Here is a 22942-nt window from a genome sequence, read left to right as displayed (position 1 = left end):
TATATATTTTTTAAAGTAGTATATATATAATGTATATATGTTGTATGTATATTGTTTCAAGAAGTATTTTGTGTAGTATATTATATTATACGTATATATGTGTATATATTTATATTATATTATACGTATATATTATATTATACGTATATATGTTTATATTTATACGTATATATTATATTATACGTATATATGTTTATATATTTATATATGTGTATATATTTATATTATATTATACGTTATATTATACGTTTATATTATATTATACGTATATATGTGTATATATTTTTTATAGACTAGAGTAGTAATAATATATATTTAATGTACATACGTGTATATGTTTTTTAAAGTAGTATATATATATATAATGTATATATGTTGTATGTATCTTGTTTCAAGTAGTTTGTTAAGTAGTATATAAATTATATTGCATGTATATATGTGTATATATTTTTTATACAGAGTATAGACTAAAGTCTAAACTCCAAAGTAATATATATTTATTTTATTGCATACATGTGTATATGTTTTCTAAAGTAGTATAATATTTAATGAATATATGTTATACGTTTATTGTTTAACGTATTTAAAATGTATATAGGTGGGCATATATAGTATATATTGGAAAAAATATGTAAATTTAATTATTTTTTTAATATTTTGACAGTTTTTGACCAGTCAAAATCGGTTCTAGGCTAAGTGGGTCGGTTACGGGATGAATGGGCAATTTTTAGTGTTAGGCCCAGACCGAACCGACCCATTTAGATCTGGGCAGGTACGGTTTGACCTGGCCCATCCCGATTGACAGGCTTGGTGTTATGATATCACTTGTGTGAACTACTTTTTATTTTGAGAAAATTGTGTGACGTTGTCTCTCTTGACATTTTGTACTCATGTGTATATATATAATGGATTGCTCATCTCCTCTTTTGTGCATGTAGGCCGATTGATCGAACCATGTTAAATTATTATGTCTCTTTTGATGTATTTCTCGTATGTCTTTATCTAGTGTTTTTTGAGGTTTGCTTTGTTAACTTCTGCCTGACACTTGACCATTTCAGTCTTAACAGGATGTTCATTGAAATCCACTATTGAAGAGCTTTTGATTGTAATATAGTTGTGAAAAAGCTCAAAATATAACATATTTCCTACATAAAGGGACAACGTATTGATTACTTGAACATTCAAATTTCCAACTCTTCTATTCCAGCGCCCCCTCCACCCCCAAACCCCAACTCAACAATGGTTCTATTATTACTATTGGCTACCATCAACTTAAGGAACAAAAACTAATTTTTTTTTTTGGTTTACTTAAAGGTTAAAGGCGGAATCCATTGTCAGACACTTAAAGTTGCAACAATCTTTCACTTTGACACCTAAAATAGATGATGTTCATTTTAAACAACTAAATTAGCCATCAAATGTATCACTTTGACAATTTTTTACTATCAGCTAATAGTAGAGAGTGTGTGTAATACACGCACTGATGACATGGTATCACGACCAGTTAAAAGAAGACACGTGACATTTTCATATAAAATAATAATTGAAAAATACTTTTTTTAAAAAAAAAAAAACCGAACTATGTATAACCACCACCCCACCACCCCACCACCCCAATTATCCCTACACTTTACACGTTTCCACCTTTTCTTTCTAAATTTTCGGCAGATCCCCTTAAGTTTTTTACTTCTTTTTTTACCTCTTTCATTTCTATTAATTAAACTTAATGACAATAACTCAAGAGAAGAAACGAACCCTCATACGTTAAAGCCCCAATTGATAAGGGGCCTATCAATTCGAATTTGGGAATTAGAATTTCAAGCCATAGTAGAACTTGGCTGGGGCTAAAATTCCGATGGGTCAATCCCAAAATTACCAATGCCAATTAAAGCCCAAGGATGATGATAATACCTTTAGATCAAAAGCCCCATCAATGGAGAAGCCTAGAACCTCGATTTTAAAACTCAAGGAACATGCAAATAATGAAGTAGCCGGAGAGTTGAATGCAAAACATGTTAAGCAATTCAAAGTTAGTGATCATGATAAGGGGAGAGTGAATTTCGAAAAAGACCCATCAAATTATTCCCAAAACTCTTTGAATTTGAAATGTAGGGAGGAGATAATGGTGTATACCAGTTATGCGTTCATGATGTGGGGGAGAAAAAAAATGACAATGGAAAAAGTAGAGAAGCATCATAATTTTTTCAATTTTTCCAGCTAAAAATAGAGATATTTTGATCTCTTGCTCCAATTATATCCTTGGCAACAACTAAAAGTAGTGCTAGATATACGACATGGATCGTGGAAATACAAAATTTTGTAGTTGGGATTGCTCAGAACTGCTTCTTGAAAAGAAAGAAACAAGATCTTTGCATTTAGTTTTTTCTTAGATTTTGCATAGTAGACCTTTTAATTCATTGTTCTTTTTTTTTTTTTTGCCTTCCATCTCATCTACCCTTTTAGATCCGAACAAGTGATTTGTAATATTTTGGAGGTGGATTTCCATTTTCCACCAATGTGATTTACAGAGAAGAAAATTCTTGTTGAATCCTTGTGTAAAACTTATTGAATCTTCGTGTAAAAAATTCATTATTAAGGGTGCAGATAACTTGTGTGGGTGCGGATAACTTGTGTGGTAAAATAAATCTATTATAAATACAATGGATCTATTTTTATTTGTGTGTGGATATTTCTTAACTTCTCTAAATATTTTTATTTTTATTTTTATTTTGAGTTTATTTATGTTAGTTTTATCGATATTCATATCTTGGGGGTGGTTATATGGTAATTGGTTAAATGTTTTACTATAGTATTCTTTTTTTTTTTTCTTAGTTTTTGTAATTCTTCTACATTATTTTGAAGGTATTATAAATATTCTATATCTTTTGTTTCAAAATATCCAATTAGATTGTATTTCATAAGTTTTTCTAATAATATTATTTCTTCCATATTTTTCTCTCCAATATTTTAAATATTCATAGTCTATCATTTTATCCTGTAGTAATTGTAGATTTACAAATTTTTGTATAATAATTTATCCTAATTGTACTGTAATGTATATCTAATTATAGATTTTCAATGTTATTTATTATCTTGTGTTGTTCTTCTCGTAGAGAGTTTTTTAAATTACATAAACTATTACATGTACTTTTTCCTAAATTTTCTAGGATTTCTTCTATCCATATTAATTTTTCTTTTAGATTCTCCATTATTTTTCTGATTCGGTTTCTATAATTAATTTCTTCATTTAGATTATCTTGATTTTCTCTAGTTTTTCTAATATATTCTAACATTTCTTAATCTGAATAATATTCATCTGGGTAATTATCCAGGTATAACTGTTCTATCCAATTTATAGTTTTAATTTCATAGTCTGATACTTTTTCTAATATTATTCTCTTAATATTTATAATTTCTATATCTCTAAGTATATATAAGATTAATATTTTAAGATTATCTATCATTTAAAATTGGTTAAATACTTTATTATAATATTTTTTAGTTGTTTGTTTTAATCTCATTAATTCTTCTATATTTTCACTAAGAAATTGTATATATTTTATATCTATTTTTCAAAATTCTTAATATACATAATTTATCATAGTTAGTCTGTGGGTTTGGTATGTAAGTATTTATAAGAGTAGTTCGGTAGGTGTGGTATATAATTAATTCTAGTCATAAAATATCTATCAAATATTTTTTTCAATATGATTTTTCTTATATCTACTATTTCTATATCCTTAAATACATATAAAACGAGTATTTCAAATTTATCTACCATTTCGTCAGATAAATAATTATCCATTTTTCATAAAATTGCTATTTTCAAAATATTCCGTTCAATCATGCACATAACAAAATATGATCACTTTAGATTGTTATATATTAGGTTATTCTTAAATAACATATTCTTCTATCACTATTAGCATGGTCATCTGGATACTTTTCTCTTAAATAGCACCTCTACTCTGGTTACTCCCTTATCACGGCTTTCTTGCCTCACCGGTTTCACCTTTAAGATGACATAATTTTTAGAGATTTTTTTCCTTTTCCACTTTGCTAATAAACTTCTTAACATGCTATTTTTCAAATAATTCTACTATAAAAAGTAACTAACATGAACTTATTTTATCATATCATGATTATTAGAAATTTATGAATTTAGTTATTCATAATAGTAAATGAATATACTTGTTCAGGTAGTTTTGATAATTTATACCTGTTCAGGTAGTTTTGATAATTCTAAGTTTTGTTCCTCCATAGATTTTTCCATTGAAATATACCTATTTTTAAATAATCAAAATATTTGTTGTAGACAAGAGGGAGTTTTTGCTTTAACGCATGAAGGCTTGCTTCTTTCTACCTTCGATGCCTTTCATTTATAATAAGAAACTTTACAAAAGTTTCACTAATTTTTTTTACACGTATCCTACCTAATTCTTTACAAAAGTCTTCAAAAATTATTTCTCTAACCTAATTTACAAGAAAGTCTACAAAATCATAAATGTTTTTGGCTAAAAAGTCAAAAAGCCTAGATAAGCTACCTAACCTAACTATACAATGTCTTTTACATAAAAAAAATCAAAAGCTATAATAATTCACATGTTGAAAATTATAATTCATATGTCCTTTTCATATTTTTTATGACTTTGATAACTTTTTTCTTCTTTTCTTTATCCGTAATTGATTTTCCTTCGTTGCTGTCTCTATCGTATCTGCTGCTTTTTTATCTTCTTTTCAGCTGGCAAGCTTATCTTTATTCTAGCTGTACATCTGGGACAATATTATCTTCTCCATTACATCTCGAACATTGATGGTCTGGATATTTATGTCCAATTATCTTGCAATATCTTGTCAATAATCCATCTGAAATAAATTCTCTCTTAATTGCCCTTGCAGTAGATTATTTTTCTGGGTTAAGTAATGTCATTATCCATTGTCTAACATCTTCCATATCTGCTTGTCGTAGTTCTTTTGAATTGGAATAAATCATCTAATGGTCTCTTGAATAATAGCTCCATATTCGGTTTTCATTGGTATAATTGGTTGCTAGTTCTTGAATAATTTTAGCTAGTCCAATAAGTCGTTTGTTTGCATAAAAATTAGGTATCTCGATTCTGGGTGTCTCTGGCTGATGCACAATATCTTCTGGTATAATCATATCCCTGGTTAATCTTATTTTTACAACTTGTATAACTGGTTTTATCTCGTCGTATAATATCTCTGCTGGTGCAGTATAACACTTTATATAAAATAGATTTCCTTTGATTATCCTTTTATAGGTGTTGAATATTTTTTGTAATTCTTCCATAGCTGATAGTTCTTCTCCATCTTGGGTGTATATGATATTTAATAATCCATAATCAAAACAGATTTTTATTAAGCTTGGGTTGGTTTTGGGTAGTGCAATTAGCTTGTTGTGACCTTGTAATCTTTGGGTTATATAGTTTGTGTTGGGTTCTTTGATATCTGTTGCTCTGGGGTTAAGTTTTAGAAAAGTTTGTACTAGGTAAATATTTTCTATGTATTTTGAGGCTGTATAGTTATAAACTTTTTTTATCTTGGTTCAGACTATCTCGATATGTGGTAATTTGTGGAGGTATGTTCAAGAGGTCTTTTTGTATTTTTGGTGTAAATGGTTTTTCAAATGTCTTATTTAAGTTCATATTCTGATATCTTTGTCCAATAACTCCTTTGCTTGTACCTGCAATTGTAGATTGATAAACATTATGGGTTTTACAGAGTGTCCCAACGTCTCCTTCTAGCTCTGGAATTTTAATGTCTTCCGATCGACATAGCTCTGCACACTGCTGAGTTAGCTGATTTGTAGCTACAAACTTCAGTTTATCTTCATTAGTCTTTAGCTTTTCTATTTCATTACCCATACTGTCCACTTTCATTGAAAGCGTAATTAGGGTTTTGAATATCTTTTCTAAAAGCATCATCTTCTATTATATCAGTCTGTGTAGCTTTGTCTTGATATGTAATCTGTAATAACGTTTTTGTTAGTACTAATTACTTCAATTGTAAATGTAAAATTTAATATATTCAATACTAGTCTCCGAATCTCTTTTGTTGTAACTGAATTTTGTATTTTTTTTGTTAACCACCAATGTACCTGTGTATTATTTGTTCGTACAATAAACTTGTTATATACAATATATGGCTCAAATGCTAATAAATATTTATATAATGAACATAATTCTTTTCTATTTATTTCCCATTTTATTTCTGTTTCATTAAACATTCCTGAATAATATCTACAATGATGTTCTATTTTTTCATTTTCATACCTATATTTAAGTACTCCTCCATAACTATATTCACTAGCATCTGCTTCTACTATATATATAAATTTTCTATTTTCGTCTGGGAATTGTAATTTTGGTAATTCTTTACAAAGTGTTTTTATTTTTTGGACTTGTTTTTGATCTTCTTCGTTATAATTATATTCTGCATCTTTTTTAAATTTTTTCTGTAAAGGCTTTAGATTTTTTGCTAATTTTGGTATATATTCCGTTACTTGGTTTACTAATCCCAAAAATGATTGTAATTTCTTTTTTGTATCTAATTCTTCTTTTGAATTTATTATTTTTCATGCTTTATGTTGTTGCATTTTTACTCCACTTTTATCTATTTGTATTCCTAAAAATTCTATCTGGTTTTTCATAATTCAGTTTTCTTTTCACTTAAAATTATTCTCGATTTTTCTATTATATCCGTAAATTGTTCTAATAATTTTAAATGTTCTTCTTTGGTTTTTGTATGTAATAGTATATCATCTATATATACTATATAATTAGGCAATTGTTTAAAATAACTATCCAAAAAATATTGATATCTACCTGGTTCATTTTTATATCCAAATGAGTACATTCCATTCATAAAATCCTTGTGGTACCGTAAATGCAGCTAATTCCTTAGATTCTTCTTCTAACTTTAAATGGTAAAATCCTGATTTACAATCAAATTTACTAAAGTAATTATATCCTTGTATTTGTCTTATTTTTAATATCTTATTTGGTATTGGGTAATTATATGTCATAGTTTTTGCATTTAGATTTCTATAATCAATAACCATTCTACTTTTTTCTCTTTTTTATTCATTATGTTTATTTACTATAAATGTTGGACTATTGTGTTTACTACTACTTTTTTGTATATATTGTTTTTCTAATAATTCATCTATATGCATTTTAAATTCTTTTAAACCGTCAAAATTATATGTTAATGATTTTTGAGTTATTATGCTATTTTTATCTATTAATTCAATTTTTATAGTAGTTTTATGTTTTTTCCATCCTTTTAACGGATCTTCACTATATAATTGTTCTAATTTTTTCTTAATTATTTCTATCTTATTTGTTGAAAATATAGTTATTTCCTTTTTATTTATTGAAAATACGACTAGTTCTATTGTATCTTCAGTATTTTTTATATTTTCTAATTTTTGTGTAATTTTTTCACTTCCTTCTATCCAATCAGTTTTCTTTCTTATTTTATTAGTAACTCTTTTTGCTCTTACTTTCTGTTTACATGGTGTTGTAAACCACCAGTCCGTTCTCGTTATTATATGTGGGTATAATTTATCTAAAAACGGCATTTCTAAAAGTATATCTTTTGATGTTAGCTCATAATTATAGATTTCTTCTATTGTTAATATTTTATCTCATACTTGTGTTTTTACATTCTTAGCTTTATAAATAATTAAGCTTCCTTCGTTATTAATCCTTTAACTATTATTGGTGTTTTTAATTTATCCCATTTACTTTTTGGTAAACAATTATATCTACATAAATTAGCTTCTGGTCTTGTATCTATCATAGGCGTATAATATCTACCGTAATATCCTTCTACTATTATCTTCATTAATACATATATTTTCATATCATGTTAAAGTTCTTCTTAAGAATAATTTCTCCCTGTTATATGTTATAGATAATTGTGTATGCTCTATATTATATGGATTTACTTGCTCTAGCCATTTTATTTCTAATATTATGTCCGTTTTTTGCATTTCTTCCTTTATTTCAAATTCTATTTTTATTTTTCTAACTCCTATTGTTATTTCTTTTTTCTGTTATATTTTTAGTATTTATTAAGCTTCTTGGTAGATCTGGGCATATATTATTGTCAGATTTTATTTTCTCATTTTTTACTGGATATCTTGCTATATAATTTTCTTCTTGTCTTGTATTTAAGAATATTAAATATTCTTTTTCATTTATTGTTCCTGTTATGTAATATTGGTTTAAATTAGTTGTTGAACTTGTTTCATAACTTATTGTCGAGCCCTATTTTTACCTGAGGTCAAAACGAGCATAACGTTGTGGACTCTAAATGAATCAAAGTTTGCACAGAGTCGCCACCTAATTTTTAAGGAAAATAAGGAAACCTATTGAAGTATTAACATGCGATCAATGTTTTTAGTCTGCGAAAAAACAATTGAGATTCTAGGTATGAGTTCAAGTTATTCCAAAGGGAAGGGGTTAGGCATCCTTCAGAATCCACAAGTGTGGTACCCGGCTAGATTAAATTTTTCAAAGAGAGAGGAGGTATAAAAAATAATGTAGAAGTGTATGTATTAAATATAAAATAATATAAATGTTTAAAATTATGTAAAGATGTATGTATATTACATATATAAATAAAACATGTTATTATAAAAAATGTAAAAGATATGTATAAGAATACATGTGAAAAGAAAAGCATTTTATGTTGTGTGAAAGAAAGTATATCTTGATATGTCATGAAGAGAAAGAGAAAAATAATGTTCTTTGTTTGATTAAAGTTTATGAAAAAGTAAAGATTTACTTTAACAAAAAGATCATAATGTTTAAGATGTCAAAGTATATAAACTAATTTGATTAATTTAATTTATTAGTGTAAACATTAACGACCTAAGTTTGCATAAACGCTAGGTGAAGTTGTATAAAGAAAATTCCATTCAACACCCCAAAAATAAAGTTTTCACTATAATAACATTTGTACAAATATAAAAATACAATACAAAATTAAAAGGGTCTCTTTGAATGCAACTCTCGACGAGTAATCCAAATAACATGTATAAACACTTGTAAATATGTTAGTAACGAATAAATAATAATCAAAATAAATTGAACAAGCACGTGTGTATATAAATATTTAAAAAGATATTTTTTTGGTTAAAAAGTGGGCTCAGATAAAGTCATGACTGCGAAATGGTTACTCAATTAATTGGCCGTCCTAAATCATTTTGCTACGAAGTGGTTGCTCAATTAACTAGCTGTCCTAAATCGTCTGGTCAAAATCTGAATTGTTATAAAGTTTCATCATCGCCCAAAATATTTATTTTATTACATATTTGTACACGTAAAGTCCGTCTTTTATTTACGGAGGCCTCAAATTAATAATAATTTTTCATCGGCCATGTATCGTGTAGTATCTTATTCTTTATCAGCCAAGTAAAAATGTGTAAATGACACAACAGTCCAAAACCAATGTATGATTCAACACAACAGCCAACCAATGGAAAAAATAATCAAAAACGGAGCAAATATAGCAGCAACAACAAGAATAAGCCACAGTATACAAATATATTAATAAAATGCAGTCTAAAAATAATGAAATCCCACCAAAAAATGGAGTTCGTCGGAGAATGTACAACTCCGAATAGATCTGCGAAGCTAACAATCAACCAACTACATTTAATATATATTACAAAATAAATTAGTGACTAAAACGACGTTGCTTCAATGGCTTTTGCCGGAGCAACGCCGAAATCACACCAAATCTGGTCAAACTTGACCCTTTCTCGGCACTACAGTAGCAAATAGAGGAGAGAGGAGAAAGTGAGCAGCAAGAAAAGGAGAAAAAAGTAGGGAGGAAATGACGGCGTATGGCTGTGGTGGTCGCCAGAGTGGTGGTTCGCCGGAGCAACAGGTTTCAGCTACTGGAGAGAAGGAGAATAGGGGCGGCAGCGGCTAGAGCAGATCTGGTGGCATGTTTTGTCGGCAGTAGTAAGGAGAGGAGAGAGATGCGTATGGTGATGGTGGTCACCGACGGTAGTGGAGCTGTGGTTGTGTGGCTGTTTTTTTTTTTCTTTTTAGAGAGAGAGAGTGCTGATGTTTGTGTGTGCTAGTGCGTGAGTTTTTGTGTGTGTGTTAGTGTGAAAATTTATTTTCATATATATTTTTGTGTGTGTTTTGAAGAGAAAAATGGAATAACTAAAATATGCTTGTATATTTATGAATATGTGTGTGAGTTTTATGAGTTGTAAAAAATAAATATATGTGTATTTTGAAAGAGAGGAAAAAATGAACAAAAAAAATGTATCTACAAAATGTGTCCTCCCACCACCTATTTATACAAAAAATTGAGCACCCCTTTTATCCAATGGATAAAGGGGTGTCCTCTCTTTTTATAATAGAACACCCTTAGGTCTTTAAGTTATTGGCCAAATGATTTTCATCATTTTGACCAACGGACAAAGTAATTATTTAAAGGGTAGTGTCATTGAATAGTCGTTGTCAGATGTGATAAGACAACACTGAGTGGTCATTGTCGGACGTGACAAGACATTATTGTGTAGTCGTTGTCGGATGTGATAAGACATCGAATTATTATACTGCACAAAAATAATTGATCTGACTCAACGTTTACGGACTGTAAAATATAGATGTTGAATGAAAAAATATAAAGAATATTAAAATTATTAAAATAGAATTAATTTATTAATACTGTAAATATATATATATATATATATATAACGACATGTCGTGCACGTGTGCGGGTGATTGTAAAATGTTAAGAACAATAATGAATTGATAAAAATCCTAAAATTAGAAAAATTATTAATAAATTATAAAAAATAAAAATATGACAAAAAATTGATTAAAACTCTAAAGAAAGGATAATTATCAATAATTTATCAAACAATTATAAAAAGATGTGAAAATTATGCTTCGTGCCCTTTAACGAACAAAAAACCTGAAGATGTTAATTTTAGGCACGGAGAGCGAAAATTGGGTGTCAACACTTGTTCTTTTTGATGAACTTGATGGTTCTGGTTTTTCATAAGCTATTCTTTTTGTTGTGCTTATTCTATCATTTATTATTTCTAAATTTTCTTCTATATCTATGTCTCTATAACTATAATTATTATTATCAATTATTTTTACAAATTGTTCGAAAGGACTTTCTATTTGTATTTTGTTAATTTTATTTTTTCCCGTTATTTTATGTTTTCTTGTTAATACATATAGATTTTTACATCTTGCTGTAAATATTTTACTTCCTGGGATTAGTTCTATTCCTGATATTTTCCAATATAATACTAATGATTTATCTATATTTTTATCTGTTATTGCTACTGAATAATTTGCACTTATTATAAATTTAAATTTTTGGTATATTAAATTTCCTTTTATGACAGTTATTATACTTTTTTCTATAGGTTTTATAATTCTATCATCTGCTAGGTATAATTCTATTGGTGTATCTATTCCTTCTCTAAAACATGCTTTTATCAATATCTCTGTTCCTCCAAGGTGTACATATTTTATTGGGTCTTTACTTTTTATATCGTTTATTTCTTTATTAATTATTCTTTTTGTTACTAGTGGTATACTAGCTCTTCCTTTTACATATCTACAATCCATTACATGTTCTTTTTTACTTACTACGTAGTATTCTTCTTTTCTTCTACTAAATATGTTTTTTATTGTTAGTATTTTAAATATTTTTTCTATACTTAAATCTAATTCTTTCCCTTTTATTTCATCAAATATATGACTATCAAATATTATTTTTGGATTTGTTCCTTCTTCATTTAAATATTCTTCCTTTGTTATTATTTTTATATCTTCTTCAGTTATTTAGTTTATTCTTATATCTTCTTCAATCATTTAATTCATCTAATTCACTATCTATTTCATTGTTTGTTTCATTCTCTGAAATTTCATATATACTATCTTCACTTTCTAATTCGTAATCTATATAATCTATCTGCACATATTCTGTATTTTCTATTTTTATTTATGATATTTGTTTATTTTTTGGGTTTTTAGGTAATTTACAATCTCTAGCTAGATGTCCTAATTTTCTGCAATTATAACAAGTACATTCTTTTATAGATTTCTTTTTCCTATATGGTCTTTTATGTTTATAACTTTTTACATAATATCTTTTTTTTTGGTTTCTTATATTTATATTTTGATTTTTTGTATTTCTTATATTTCTTATGTCTTTTTCTTTTCTTATAATATCTTTCTTCGCATCCAAATTGAGGTGTTATTTTATCTTTGTAACATGCTAAATTTCTTATTAATGTTTTTTCCATTTTTATTTCTTCTTTATATTTTTCACATAGGTTTCTATACCATTGTTGTAAAAATTTTATTTTTGCTCCTAGAGTATCTACTATTTTTGTTTCATCTCAACTTTTTATTATTTTTGAACTAAATGGTTCAGGTAATTTATTAAAATATAATTTTCTTATTTCTTTACTTTCTTCTGTATTATATATTCTTTTATAATAATATTCTTTAAATGCGCAAGTATATTCATCTATGTAACACATATTACATATTGCTAATTTTAACATTAAATTCCTATTTATATCTTTGTCTTCATTTTGTTCCTTTTCTGTTATTGTCATGCTGCTAAATTCGTCTTTTATAGCTATTTCATATTTTTTAATAATTCTATAGGAGTTAATTTAGTTGTAGTTGTTGATGATGTTTCTTCTGTAGGTTTGTCAGTTCTTAATACCCTTTTACTATTTTCAGTTATATTTGAAAACCATAATTTCACTGTTCGTATTAGTGTTCTTTCTATATATTCTGGTGCATCTGTTACATTTATATTATTATCTAATAATTATTTTGTCATATATCCTATCCATAATTGTATTGTTTTTTCTATATCTATTACACAATCTAAGTTTAACAAGTTATAATTTTTAGTAACTATTTGTTTTGGTGTCCATTTGTCATATTCATCCTTTAGATTATATCTTTTAAACTTATTCTTATAATATGTAGGTTTTCTTATTTTTGATGTTCTAGGTATTATATTTTCATCTTCTTTTGTATCAAGAGTATTTATTTCTGTGTTTCTATTTTCTAAGTTTTCTTCATTAATTACTTCTTATTTTTCATTGATTTCTAAATTTTTTGTGTTTGTTAAGATTTCTGTATATGTTTCACCATCTTCTGAATTATAATTATCTGTTTCTTCAATATCTATTGTATTTATTTCTAATTTTTTTTTTTAAAATTGATTTATCTCATTTAATACTTTTTGTTCTTTATCTCTTTCTTTTTTTTCTTTCTGTCTTTTTTCATACAAATCTTTTAGCATTTGTAGTTCTTTTTCTAATTCAACACTTCTACTATTTTTAGTTTCTTCTATTTTTCGTATTTCTTTCGTAGTTTGTTGTTTTATTTTTTCTATTTCTCTTCTTTCTATCTATTTCTTCATTTTCTTTTTTATTCTCACCATAGTTGTCAATTTATCTTCTAATTTTAATTCTTCTTTTTCTAACATTAAATATAAATGTTCACCTATTTTCTTATACTTTCTTCCTAGATTAGAAAATACTATTTTTATTTTTAATCCTTCATGGTTTTCATATATTTTTTCATCTATTATAAATTCTTCTTTGTTTATTTTTATTTAATTGTTACTAGATCATGTTGGTATGTATATTCTAGACTATCTATTGTTGATTCTAAGTTTGATATTTCTTCTTTTTGTGCATTTCTTGAGTTTTTACTAACTCCGGAAATTATGCTATATTGTAGTCTTTCTATCATTATTTTTAATTCTTTACGTTTTTTAGATATTATTTGCTTTAATTCTTTATATTTTGGTAATTTTTGTACATTATTCATCTAAATAATATTTTGGGGAATATCTAAATCTAATTTTATCAAATAAATCATAATTAATAAATCAATCAAATAAATCTAGTTTTATCAAATAAGTTATAATTAATAAATCAATCAAATAAATCTAAATATATACTACTTTCGTAACTTTAAAGAACATAGGCTTTGATATCAATTGTAGGAGAGTACGAATAACTTGTGTGGTAAAAAGTTGTTTCAAAGAATCTTATAAAGTAACTTGAAATAACGTGTTGATATAAGTGCATGTTACTTATAGTGTATTATAATGATGATTTTGAAGATATTATATTTGATTATTTCGAAAATAACTTTTTAATATACAATCTATTGAATACATTTATAAAGAAACAAAGATTACTATTTATATTTTATATTTTTAGAAATAACTATAGTTTATTAAAATTTTAATAGAATGGTATGAGAAAATTCAAACACAATAGTATATGAGTATGATAACTTTATTATTGATTGCACGAAGCACGAATGAGTTTACTAGTTATTTCATAAATTAAACAAAGAATCATTTGTGTGGGAGTGGATATCCTCTGCAAATATCGTGACAGGTTTGAACATGCACAATTGCATTGTTTGTACAAAGAAATCTAAATTTCAACGTCATCCCATACCTCGAAAGAGGAACTCGGAATTAAAATAAGTCACGAAATTAAAAAAATGATTAAAATATACCACTTATTTAAAATTTAACAAGATAAGCTAAATATAATAATTTATTACGTTTTTACTTTTTTCTTAGCGATCAACTAACGAAGTTGACTTTTTAAAAAACGTAAAAAATTATTACGTTTTATATATTTATTTGTAAAACGTAATAATTTCTTATGTTTTGTCAGAAAAATATATAAAATATAAAAAATTATTATATTTTACACAAAAATCGAGATAAAAAAGACAATAATTTATCACATAACTAAAAAAAATAACCTTTTTCTGTAAATTTATTCTAAAACGTAAGTAAAACATACGTTGTCTCCTTTTAGCACATGGGCCACCTGAGGAGTACATCTTTTTATTTTTTGGTGAAAACCTGAGGAGTATATCAAATGGGGGAGGGGGGGGGGGGGGGGAAAAACTATATTAGCTAAATTTATGTATCCCAAACATATTCTATTTGCAAAATTTTGTACCCTATAGAATAATTTTTCAAAAACATTTTCTTTTAAAAAGTTATATATTATTCTCCCTCCGTTATATTAAAAAAAGATATCAAAGACATATATTTAACATAAATTTTCATTACCCTTTCCATCATTTTTTGCATGCATGCTTTAGCTTATGGTGGCAAAATAAATTCATTGCATACATGTTTTAGCTTTTGGTGGCAAAATGTTTTGTTCATTCAAATTTTTAAAATTGATATTCCTAATAATTTTTTTTGGAGGTAAAATTAGTTGAAAATTTTCATTTCCCTCTAAATTTAGTCTATAAATAGGTTTACATTCAATATGTTTTGTAACATGATTTTAATATCATTAGATCTAAATTTTAACATAATCCTTATTTCATCTTCAATATTGGTGTCTCAAATCATTTCAATTGAGTCTTCAACTTTTTCAATGGATTCTTTAACAATAGTGTCTTAAATTTTTTCAATCAAGTTTTCTATATTTGTATTTTGAATTATTTCAATTGAATCTTCATTCATAATAGTATCATAAACTATTTCACTCGAATCTCAAAAATTAAAATTCATACTCTAATTTTTTTGTAACGTCAACCTTTTTCTTTAGGATTGATGCATTAGAATGAGAAGGAAAAATGAAATTATATAGGAGTTTAATGGCAATTAATGAAGGGAGTGGGAGTTGTTGTACATCAGTGAGTAGTTGTATCTCTTTACCCAAAGCAACAAAAAGTTGACATTGGCAATTAATGCCATAGGAAATACTAGGCGGCAGTAGTACTCCAAAGTCTTTGTTTTCAAATCATGAGGGGTAAAATTGAAAAAGAATTTAACGGTTCACTTATTTTAAAACATCAATAAATACTACAATAATTTACTTATTGTGAAATAGAATAACTCAGTAATTTACTTATTGTGAAATAGAGGGAGTACTAAGTAGCAATTTAGTCATTAAAACTATTTTTTTTCAGAGTTGAAGATGAAGTTGGAGTTGGAGTTGTGTTTGGTCATGCCTTTTTGAATTTTTTTTTTAGATTTCTAAAAAATCTTTTTTAAATATGATTTTATGCCATCAACTTTTAAAAATTATCAAAATTACTCAACTGTTAGTTTACCTATTAACATACAACCAAAATGTTGAGAAAATAATTTATATGTCTTCAATTGATAAAATAATTAACAACAAACTAATTATTATGATTGTTATTCTTCTAAAATTTGAATAAAAATATCATAAGCATGAACTAAATAAGTTTATCTAACCATAATCGATTGAATAGAAAAAATATATTTTGATAAATATGATTGATGGATATAAATATATTTAATATATTCTTAAATTTGTTGATGAAAATTTTTAATTATTTTCACTTGAATTAATTATTTTATTGAATTTGGTCTTTTTAAAAAAATTTATGGATGAATTATTTCTGAATAGATTAGTGCTAATTTTTTATTTTTTCTTTATTTATGATATTGATTTTTCTTTGGGTAAAGAGAACAAACTTTTGTTAAGCTAATTACAATACTCATCTCTGTTCAAAATCCATAAAATCAAAATAAGGTAATTGCCAATATGGATCGTTACGTTATGTTTGATATGCGACTTTATTGACCACTTTCTAATAATTTATTAAAATTATTATAGCCATTATATAACATATACAGAAAATTAGAATGACAAAAAAAATATGAAACTTCTCATTTTTAAATAACATAATGTACTAGACCTTATATTTCTATAATATAGTTCATTCAAAACAAAAGTTGATATATTTCCGTCATAGATTGTCATTGATTATTTTTTACTTCATGTTAGTAAATTTTGATTGAGGATTCCTTGGGAAAAAATTAGGGATTCTGGAGAAGTATTCCTCTAATCCCACGTAACCAAAGGATTCGAGAAGAAATTCTGTCGAAAAACAATTCTGACGAAAATTGGAAACTTTTGGTAAGTCTGAGATTGGAATTCTGATAGAACCAACATAAACTTCGGTGTAATTTCATTTGTTTAAAACTCGTTTGTCCTAGGTCGCTGCTCATAAAAAGACGATCTTTGACTGGTCCGATGGACGCCGATGATGGCGTAGCAGCGCCGGAAACAGGTGCAGCTCCCCTCTCTCACTCTCTCTTTCTTTTCCCAACCCCTACTCCTCTTCCTCCCCCATGTTGTTTTGTAATCTAGCCGCTGGTATCGTCGGAGGATTAGTTTATCCGTTGGCTCGACTCCGGCGATGGAGGATTTATGAAGCACCGGTCAGATTCGATTTAACTAAGGAGGTAAGACGTCAATCGAATACCAGCTTTCGGCAACATCAGGATGAAACCCAGGTGACATTCCGGCGACATGCAACCAGCTGAGTTCCAGCGACTTTACTCCGGCAACTAATTTCGACATCAAAATTGCCGTGCCCAACATACGCAAGAGTATCCAGGTGACATCCAAACTTTACTACTTAGTTGTTTTACATTCTAGTTTCGTGTAATTTTATTCTCAGTTTCCTGTGATTATTGCGTGCCTGGTCTGCTTATTGACAGGTATTGTTGTGTATTTTTGTGCGTGCCTGCTACTATTCTCCTATTGTTTTCCCACTGTCCCTTTATTTTGGTGGGGGATTGTTTTGTTTGTTTTTATTTTTACCACGTATTATCGGTATCTTCACTATCGGGAATTTGTGATTGATTAATCTGCCTATTAATTTGGTTCCTACTATCTGTTGCTCGCATATTTTGGAGGTATTTTCGGTGCTTTGTGGGTGTCTTTTACTGCTATACTGTTGTGTACCATTTTTTTATTGTTCGATTTTGAGTAGTGGCTTTGGGGGTAAATGGTGGAATAGGGTCATGTCCCATGAGGTTGGGGTGGGGTGGGGTCTGGCATTGGGGTCAGGTGTAAAGGCGGAGGTATTAGGGGAGGGGTTTCCAGAGAGGATAGGTTGAGGGTAGGGTCGTGGAACATAGGGACCCTTCAGGGTAAGTCGATAGATTTGGTTAAGATCCTTAAGAAGAGAAAGATCAATATTGCATATGTACAGGAGACTAAGTGGGTAGGTTCTAAGGCTAGGGATGTGGATGGGTACAAGTTGTGGTATTCGGGTAACGAGAGACGTAGGAATGGGGTAGGTATATTAGTGGATGAAGAGCTTAGAGAGCAGGTAGTGGAGGTTAATAGGGTTAGTGATAGGGTGATGACTATTAAGTTAGTTATTGGAGGGTTCACGGTGAACATCTATAGTGCTTATGCACCACAGGTGGGCGTGCACGGGGAGAAAAAGAGGAGATTTTGGGAAGTTTTGGATGAGGTGGTTAGTAGAATGCCTAGCTCGAAGAAGTTTTTCTTAGAAGGGGACTTCAATGGGCACATCGGGGCTTTACCAGTAGGTTATGGGGAGGTGCATGATGTCTTTGGATTTGGGGATAGGATAACAGAGGTTTGGTAGATGGCGCTCTTATTAAGAAAAGATGGCAGTCGTATTTTCATAAGCTCCTAAATGATGAGGGGGACAGAGGCATTGTATTAGGGGAGTTAGAGCACACCGAAAAATTTTATGATTTCGGTTTTTGTCGGCGTTTTAAGGTGGAGGAGGTTAGTGAGGCTATACGCAAGATGTGAAGAGGCAGGGCGATGGGGCCCGATAAGATTTCGGTGGATTTTTAGAAGTTGGCTAACGGGATGGGGTTGAGGTGGTTGACCGACTTATTCAATAATATTTTTAAGTCCGCTAAGATGCCCGAGGCATGGCGATGGAGCACGATGATTCCTCTTTATAAGAATAAGGGTGATATTCAGAGTTGCAACAACTACCGAGGTATTAAGTTGTTGAGTCACACGATGAAGATTTGAGAGAGGGTGATGGAGCAGAGGTTGAGGAGGATAGTGTCTATTTCGGAGAATCAGTTTGGTTTTATGCCTGGTCGCTCGACGACTGAGGCAATTCACCTAGTGCGGAGACTGGTTGAGCAGTATAGAGAGAGGAAGAAGGATCTTCACATGGTGTTTATTGACTTGGAAAAGGCGTATGATAAATTCCCTAGGGAGGTTCTTTGGAGATGCTTGGAAGTGAGGGGGGTCCCTATGGCATACATTCGTTCGATTAGGGATATGTACGAGGGGGCGAAGACTCGGGTAAGGACTGTGGGAGGGGATTCTGACCATTTTTTGGTCCTAACTGGATTGCACTAGGGATCGACTCTTAGTCCGTTTTTATTCGCTGTGGTTATGGATGTGTTGACAAGGAGTATTCAAGGTGGGGTGCCATGGTGTATGCTTTTTGCGGATGATGTAGTTTTGATACTTGAGTCGTGTCGAGATGTTAATGATAAGTTAGAGATTTGGAGACAAACCCTGGAAACTAAAGGTTTCAGGTTGAGTAGGACAAAGACAGAGTACTTGGAGTGTAAGTTTAGTGACACGAGCCAAGAGAACGAGGTGGTAGTGAAGTTGGACTCTTAGGTGGTGTGTAAGAGAGATAGTTTTAAGTACCTTAGGTCTATGATTCAGGGGAATGGAGAGATTGACGAGGATTTCTCTCACCGTATTAGGGCAGGTTAGTTGAAATGACGACTCGCCTCGGGAATCCTTTGCGATAAGAAGGTGCCTCTCAAGCATAAAGGCAAATTCTACAGAGTTGCAGTCCGGCCGACTATGTTGTATGGCATGGAGTGCTGGCCGGTTAAGAACTCTCATGTCCATAAGTTGAAGGTGGCAGAAATGAGGATGTTGCGTTGGATGTGCGGTATCATGAGGGCTGACAGGGTTAGGAATGAGGCTATTTGGGACAAGGTGGGAGTAGTGTCGGTGGAGGATAAAATTCGGGAAGGGAGGTTGAGATGGTTTGGGCATGTGATGAGAAGGGGCACGGATGCTCTAGTTCGTAGGTGTGAGAGGTTGGCCTTGGATGGTTTCAAGCGGGGTAGGGGTACACCGAAGAAATATTGGATAGAAGTAATTAGACGTGACATGGAGCAATTACGGCTCACTAAGGACATGACCCTTGATAGGAAGGTTTGGAGGAAGAGTATTAGGGTAGAAGGCTAAGGGATGTGGTTAAGTCATAGGCTGGAGTTAGGAGAGTTTCGTGTAGCTTGGTTGGTAGGGCTAGGGTTGGGGGGAGGGGGGGCTTTTGTTGGTTTATGTACTTATTTGAGGTCATTGTATCGTTGTTATTTTATCATGTTGTATGCTTGCAATATTTGAACACGGTCTCGGTCTTTTTCTTTAGCCGGGGGTCTATCAAAAACACCTCTCTACTTCTTCGGATGTAATGGTATGGACTACGTACATTCTACCCTCCCCAGACCCCACTTTGTGGGAATATACTGAGTTTGTTATTGTTATTGTTGTTGTTGTTAGTAAATTTTGGTTAAAAGAAGAAAAAGAGATTAGAATATCTGTAATAATTAAAAATGATGTTGTAGCATCGAAAACAAATAATAATTTTTTTCTTGGTGGTTAGTTGTAGTTATAAGAGAGGTTTGTGTAAAAATTTAAAGATTGGGGTTATATGTAATAATACTAAAAATTGAAAATGGAAGTGGAAAATTGTGAAGACAACAAAAAGTTGTTTTCATTTTTTGGAATCCAACTTTGGAATAATTTTTCAAATTTTCATGGTCAAACACCACAATTTTCGGAAAAGTGAAAAAACTGGAAAAAAAAAATCCAAAAAAAAGGGAAAAAAATTTCTGGCCAAACGGGCCCTAAATTGAATTTTTTTTCTTTCACATGCTGTGGTTAGCATTTGGGGCCATCAAAATTGAATTAGTTTAAAAAATAAACAGTTTTTTTTTTTAAAAAAAAAATGTTGGGCCAAAAAGACTTTGACGGTACACAGCCATCCATTTTAGACACACATTTTTTAATTTTGAACCATCCACATTAGGTAGAAAATAATTTAAATATAAATTTTGATATTATTTATTTTGCATGTGATGTTACTTTATACCAGTTTTTCACCATGAATAATTTATACGTATTATAGTGACAAAACACCTAAAAGAACAAGATATTATACTATTAATTTCTATCTTTTTGACTTTTAGTGTTTTTGTTGAAATTAATTTCTATTTTTTGACTTTTTTATGTTTTTTCTTTAAGATCAATCTAAAAATCATAGTATATATAAAATTTATATTATATCAAATATTTTTTAATTGAATACACATCTTGCGAAATAAGTTAATAATTGTTAATTTTTATTCTCAATTCTTACATTTTGTAGCAATTAATAACTTTTTTCATAAATCAAATGACTATAAAATTATTTATATATATGTTGTATGTCATGACTGAGAATTGTATGTACAATAATCAATAATATAGATATAAGAATTGTATCATATTAATTAATTAAATAGGAATTGAAAATGACAAACTCAAACATATATAATAAAAATAATGTAAAAAAAAAAAAAATTCAGACTTAATACATCCAAAAAAATGACCTCTAAATATGGAGAAAAGACATTTTCCCCTGAACTTGTCCTCCCAACTCACTTTAACACTTAAACTTAACTTCCGTTTATTTACCCCCTTAACATCTTTAAAGTGAATTATTTCAACCCCTTAACAGTCCGTGTGTAAACAAGCGATGCTGAGCGCGTAAAAACTCATTTTTGTCTTTTAAAATTCTTTTCTCTTTCTTTTAAATACCCGTTTGAACCCTCCTAAGGGTTATATCTATTTTTCTATAAAAGAAACCCTAATTTATCCTCCCCTTCTTCATCTTCAGTCCAAAATTTCTTCAAATCATGAAAGTGATGCAAAGAATAAAATTGCTTTTTATTGATTTGTATTAAGCCGCATAAATTTGGGATTTAAAAACACAAAATCGAATTGATTTTAGCTTCGTCTCTTTCCGTATTAAGGTATAATCTCATTCATTACTTTGTCTATGTTTTATTAGGAATTACTTTCAAAATGAATTTTTGAATTACTTTGTGTCCTTTTTTTTTTCTTTTCTAAATTACTATTTATCTTATTTGTTGAAATGAATTTCTTGTAGCACACAATAATGAAGTCAGTTAACTTGAGTAAACTATGTATGGAGGAAAATGATTCTGCTTTGAAGCAAGTTATTCATTGTAATCATGGAATTTTATTGCATTTGAAGACATCTTGGACTTCAAGTAATCCCGGTAGAAGATATTGGGCATGTCGTTATTATGGGGTAAGTATCAAATTTTGCAATTTCTCTTGTTATTTTGATAGAATTGATTAAGAGAAATGAGGTTAATATATTCTTTATTTGTCACCATTAAAGGGTCCAAGATCTTGCGATTTTTGGCTTTGGAGGGATTCAGAAAACATTGATCCGAGGTCTAAATATGTGATTCCTAAACTAATTGAAAAACTAGGTGAGCTCGAGAATGTAGTTGAATCTTGTCGTTTCAATAAAGTTGAGAAATTGATTGGATTGAGCAAATCAATCAAGGAAGATTCAGAAGAAGTTGACAAGCCTAAAGAATCAAAACACGCTGATAATAGGATTAATATGAAATTGGAGAAGTTGGAAGAAGAGATTCGAAAAATCAAGGAGAAAGAAAAGAATTAGAGGCGAATAGCTAAAGGAAGGACTAGAAACAATACTCACTTCTTTGTTGTGTTTTTTTTTTGTATATTAGTAATAGCATTAATCTATTTGGTTGGGATGCTCTATATAAAAAATGGTTCAATGAGGTTACCTTAGCACTAGTTTGTTGTTATATGACGTGTTGCAAATTATTGTGTTAGAGTAGTGCAACTTCTTTTGTATTTGGATTCTCTTATATATATGAAGAAGAGAAAGGTTGCTAGATAAAGTGAATCATGTTTGTTTATCTTTTGTAATGGTGCAGCTTACTTCTTTTGTGTTTGTTTGAGTAGTTATAGTTAAATTGATTGCATTTGAATCATTTAGTACCCAAAAAA

Source organism: Capsicum annuum, chromosome 6, assembly GCF_002878395.1.
Source record: "Capsicum annuum cultivar UCD-10X-F1 chromosome 6, UCD10Xv1.1, whole genome shotgun sequence".
Taxonomy (NCBI): domain Eukaryota; kingdom Viridiplantae; phylum Streptophyta; class Magnoliopsida; order Solanales; family Solanaceae; genus Capsicum; species Capsicum annuum.
This window is presented reverse-complemented; position numbering follows the sequence as displayed.